General features: G+C 41.4%; 1 protein-coding gene across 1 annotated transcript in view; it reads left to right on the top strand.

Annotated features, from left to right (window-relative positions):
* Window positions 1-5794, top strand: part of M1ap (meiosis 1 associated protein) — an 83180-nt gene that overhangs the window by 22401 nt on the left and 54985 nt on the right. The window lies entirely within an intron of this gene.

Below are 5794 nucleotides of genomic sequence, written 5' to 3' on the forward strand. Positions count from 1 at the left end.
TTTTGATTTTTCGAGACAGAGTTTCTCTGTGTAGCTCTGGCTGTCTTGGAACTCACTTTGTAGACCAGGCTGGTCTCGAACTCAGAAATCCGCCTGCCTCTGCCTCCCAAGTGCTGGGATTAAAGGCATGTGCCACAACGCCCGGCTCTGAATATCATTTTCAAGATGAGATGTTCAGATAACTGATAGTAGACTACATTATTTTTCTATCCCATGACCGTTTTCTTTTCTCAATACTTTGTCTTTTTATTTTCCTTTTCTTGGTGAGTACGTGTGTGTGTGTGTGTGTGTGTGTGTGTGTGTGTGTGTTACCCCAGACCTAGACTTACATGCAGTTGTAAGTTTCCCAATCAAGTACTGGCAAATGAATTTCAATCCTTTGAAAGAACACCAAATGTATTTGTATTTGAAATTTTTTACTTTATTTTCGATTATGTGTATGTGGGTATATGCATGTGTGTGCAGATGCCTGCAGGAACTAGAGGCACTGGAGCCCCTGAAGCTGGGGTTATAGGCGATAATGAGCTGCCTGCTGTGGGGGCTGGGAACCAAACCCAGGTCCTCAGGAAGAGCAGTACAGGTTCAGAATCATAGAACCATCTCTCCTGCTCCAACAAGTACTCTTAACTGCTACCACCATGTCTTCAGTGTCACCTACTCAGCTCTTAATATGCAGAAGGACATCAAGAGAAATTGGAAAACAGGGACCAAAGTGAACTCTAAGGAAAAACTGAAATAAAAATGAAATGTAAATATACCTGCCCAAGATATTTGGAATTTGCAGGGTAAATGTTAAGTTCCCTAAATTGGCTCTGTTTTTATATCTACCTGGGTACCCTTAAAGCCAGACAAGGAGGTTCACACCTGTAATCTCAGCACATAGGAGATTGAGGCAAGACTGAACCAGTCCGGGCTTCATGGTTCCAGGCCAGGCTAGGTTACTGAGTCAAATCTTATCTCAAAAAAAGAACCTAAAATAAAGAAAAAATTATAATTGTCTTCAATCAAATTTTTACTCAAATTTACTAAATTTTCTCTGGGATTAGCAAATGTCAAAGTTGATGCTATTCTGACGCCAGGCTGAGACAGTCATAAAAATATAAATAAGTTATGGGTGAATACGCCACAGGTACATTCGTGAGTGTGGGTTAAAATATTTGGGGGGCCTCTGGCTGCAGACAGAAGAGTTGGAAAATAATTGTGTTAATTTCCCATTGCCAGTTTCACATGCTAGGAAGGTGGACGTTGCCACTTTGTCCCAACAATTATGAAAACGCTTGCAAAGTTAACGGTTCCCTTTAGATGCCTAGGAGAAGCAAGGTTACAACCCAGGACAAACAGCTGCCTCCAGAACAGACAGACTCACCGCACACTAAAGCAAAACCTCCATGGGAACCACTGCCAGGGTAGGAAAACCCAAACGTTAGTAAACACCGAAAAGCTAAGTCTCAACATTTGAAACTCCAAGGGAACCCAGTCCGAAGGCCTCACACGCTTCTATGAGCTCCAAGTCTAAGAGTTCAGCCAGACCCTTAAGAGAAAATTCCCTTATGACTCAACCCTGGATGGCGAGGGGGTGGGGCAGGAAAGAACAGGTGTTCTGAAATACACTCAACAGTTCTCTTTCCTAAGTTCTGTGGCCAGGAGAAACCAGTTAAACAGAACTTAGGGTTTGAGCTGACCTAACTGACCTGAAGGACAAGAGACAGCAAACCCAAGCTAATTACAGCCTTCCACGTAGAAAGGGATGATCAACTCCAGCCCAACTGAGTCCCCATGCTCCAACCCAAAGAGGAAGCACACTGAGAAACACTTGTGGAGTTTGTATTTGAGTAGCAGCTTCTCTTGAAGACTAGGAACAAATAATCACATGTCAATATTATTTTACGAACTTGTTTGGGTGGCTGATGAGTTGATTGAGTGGGTAAGAGCACTTGCTGTTCTTGCAAAGGACCCAGGTTCAATTCCCAGCACTCACATAGAAGCTCATCACCTTCTCAGACACCAGTCACACATGTGGCGCCCAGATGCTCTCACAGGTGAAACGCCCACACACATAAAATCATAAAAATAAATCTTAAAAAATGTTTAAAAACTTGATTGCATGAGATTTTAAAAACTTATTACTCTATAATTTTAATAGAAAATAATAATAGTAGAGAATGTGTCCTTTTACACAAATACCACATTTGTAAACATCAATAACATCTTTGACCCAGTGGAACCCGTCTGGGATAGTAGAGTATCACAGAAGATGACAAGCAGAATAAAAGGCAAGAGACACCATTTGAAGTTAGAATAGGTATTAGAACCAGGTGTGTGTGTGTGTGTGTGTGTGTGTGTGTGTGTTTATTTATTTTTGAGACAAAGTCACACTATGTAACCCGGGATGACCTGGAACCTACCATGTAGACAGGGTGTGCTCATCCTTTTGGAGATCTTCCTACCTCTGCCGTCCAAGTGTTGGCATTATAATCATGTACCAACATACCTGGCACTTGACTGTAGAATTTAGAGAATTGATAGCTAGCAGAGAGCAGGGCACGGTGACACATCCCTAGAATTCCAGTACTTAGGCAGGAAGATTGCTGCAAGTTCAAGGCCAGCCTAGACTAGCCTAGGCTAGTCCTGTCAGGTCAGCAAGGGCTACAAGGAGACTGTCTCAAAAAAAAAAAAAAAAAAAAAAAACAGACAGACAGACGGTAGATGCATAGGTAGGTAGATACATAGATACATAGGTAGATAGATAGATAGATAGATAGATAGATAGATAGATAGATAGACAAACAGATTAATAGAATGGTGAATTAGACTCTCACTTAATGTAACTCAGTGAAAGAAAAGTGAAGACCATAATAGTTTCTATTTTACAAGAAGCAATAGCTGAAAACAAAGGAAAGAAGCCAGGAGAGCTCTGCAGAGCAGCAGGCAGGAGCAGCTGCAAAGGCTGCCTGTGTGCACTATGCACCCTGAATGACGCTTGCTGAGATCTCCCCACCCCACCCCCAACCTGCCTGTGCAAGCAATGATGCAGAAATCGAGAAGTGGGATGCTGAGTTCACTGCAGTCATGGCAGATCCACAGAGTCACCACAAAGCAGCCTGATCTAAACGACCACGCTGATGCAAACAGAGGCAGCTTGAGTCCTGGTAGGACAACCATTTCGAGCTAAAATGGCAAACAGTAGCCCAGGCATAACCACATCAGAGCTTCAGAGTTTAACCCAAGCTGAGGCTCCCAGTACTGGATTCCAGTTGGATTCAGGCCAACTTCATCTATGTAATGAGTTGCAGGCCATCCAGATCTAAATAGTAAGACTATCTCCAAAACAAACAAACAAACACACAAATCAGAAACCAAACTGTTTCTAACAAGAATGTGTAACAAACCAAGCTTGGGAAATTTAATCAGCCAGTACACATGAAACAGGTATGGATGGGAACTACCCAAATTCTATTCCGTGTGGAGGGCTGGGGCTGAAAAATGAGGATGTGCTGACACCTACTGGCCACTAAGCAAAAACTCAACCCAAACGGTAATAGGTGTGTACTCCACTATCTACAAGGACACTGCATGCCCAGGAATCTGGTTCTACGGGTTTGAACTGGACCTCTAACCCTCAAATCCCCTGTCAGTTTGCTACAGGAGACATCACAGGGAAAGGAGGAACTCAGTAGTATCCTGTCAAGGAAGAAATCCTGACTAATGTTATATAAAATACATATGATACATGGTACATATTATGTAATTCAGGTGGAGGGTCATTGAACTCAGAGGTTTGTACATGTTGGGCAAGCACCATATGATTTTTTTTAAAAAAGATATTTGGATTATATAAGTATCTCTTAATAGGTTTTTTGGGGGGGGGGTTGGTTTTGTTTAGTTTTTATGTTGCCTGATTAGGTTTCATGATTATTCTGTGTTCCCACACTTGTCCTACTGTGGACTATCATTCCCTCCTCTCTCTTTCCAATGCCTTCTCCCTTTACTTCTTAGATATAATATTCTGTGTCTTCCTTAAACTGTTGATCCTACTAATATCCCAGCTTCATTCTCCCATGTTTTCTCAGTTGCTCAAACACTGATCCCTGTCCTCCCTCAGCCTGTTTCCTAGCTTTAGGAACTAAGTAGTTTGGTGCACACTGCACTGTCCTTGTTTCTTTGTATCCCGATAGTTATTAAAGTTAGAGGACTGTTTTTGAATACTATGATATTTACATAGTGTTATGGCTTCTACAGTTAATAGTCTACTCTTGGAGTGGTGTAGTGGATGGTGCCCGACAGCCTGGCACAAGACTGGGGATTCAGCCACTGAGCCACACCACTCACGGTGGGAGGGAATGACAACTCAGCTTCAGTAGTCCTACCGAAGCATTGCAAACACCTCAACTGGGGAAATGCAGCTCAATATTTTTTATTATTATTTTTTATTTATTTTATTTTATTTTATTTTATTTTGTTTGGTTTGGTTTTTCAAGACAGGGTTTCTCTGTGTAGCCCTGGCTGTCCTGGAACTCACTTTGTAGACCAGGCTGGCCTCAAACTCAGAAATCCGCCTGCCTCTGCCTCCCCAGTGCTGGGATTAAAGGCGTGCGCCACCACCGCCCGGCTCAATTTTTAAATCCAACCAATGGGTTAACCCTAAATGCACGAGTAACAATGAAGAAATACAAGAGACATGAAGAAATCCAGTTCTCCAGTGAGGGATTCAGTGAAAGTGAATTAGATGAAATCCCACACAAAAAAGTTAAAAGAATAATCATAAGAATGTGTAATAAATCGAAGAAGATGCAAATGTACTTCTAAGTGAAGTCAAGGAGCATCCAAGTAAGCAACATACCACAGAGATGGTGCACACCAATTCTCACTGTAGCATTCTCCACATAGCTAAATTATGGAGTCCGTCTAGATGTCTCTCAACAGAAGAATGCATGAAAAGGTGATATATGTTCACAGTGGAACTTTGTTCAATCATAAACAAGATAACCTCTTATTGCATCATTTTTAGGAAAATGAATGTATCAAGAGATTAACTAAGTGAATCAAGTCAGATTCAGAAGGACAAAAGTCACGTTTTCTCATTTGTGGGTCTTGGACTTTATACAGATATATAAAATCATATGTACACATGACATAAAGTAATAAAGTAAGAACAAAACTGACTCATGAAATGAAGAGGACTAACAGGCATGAAAGGGAGGAGCAAGGATTAGATTCAGCTTCTTCAGTCATTCGAGATAAAAGGATGATACAATGAAATATCTAGTATTAAGAGGAAATAATTCATCAAGCTACAATTTGTATGAAATCATACTTGAGAAGGGTGAGAAGAAGGAAAATAATATCAGTTAGAGATGTGTATCTGGGCTGGAGAAATGGCTCAGCGGTTAAGAGCACTGACTGCTCTTCCAAAGGTCCTGAGTTCAAATCCTAGCAACCACATGGTGGCTCACAACCATCCGTAATGAGATCTGATGCCCGCTTCTGGGTGTCTGAAGACAGCTACAGTGTACTTAGATATAATAATAAAGAAATCTTTAAAAAGAAAGAAAGAAAGAAAGAAAGAAAGAAAGAAAGAAAGAAAGAAAGAAAGAAAGAAAGAAAGAAAAGAAATGTGTATCTATAGCCAGGTGGTGGTGGTGCACACCTTTAATCCCAACACTCAGGAGGCAGAAGCAGGCAGATATCTGAGTTTGAGGTCATCTTGATCTACAAAGTGAGTTCCAGGATAGCCAGAGTACACAAAGAAACCCTGTCTCAGAGAGAGAGAGAGAGAGAGAGAGAGAGAGAGAGA

This window comes from Mus pahari, chromosome 2, assembly GCF_900095145.1.
Source record: "Mus pahari chromosome 2, PAHARI_EIJ_v1.1, whole genome shotgun sequence".
In the NCBI taxonomy this organism is placed as follows: domain Eukaryota; kingdom Metazoa; phylum Chordata; class Mammalia; order Rodentia; family Muridae; genus Mus; species Mus pahari.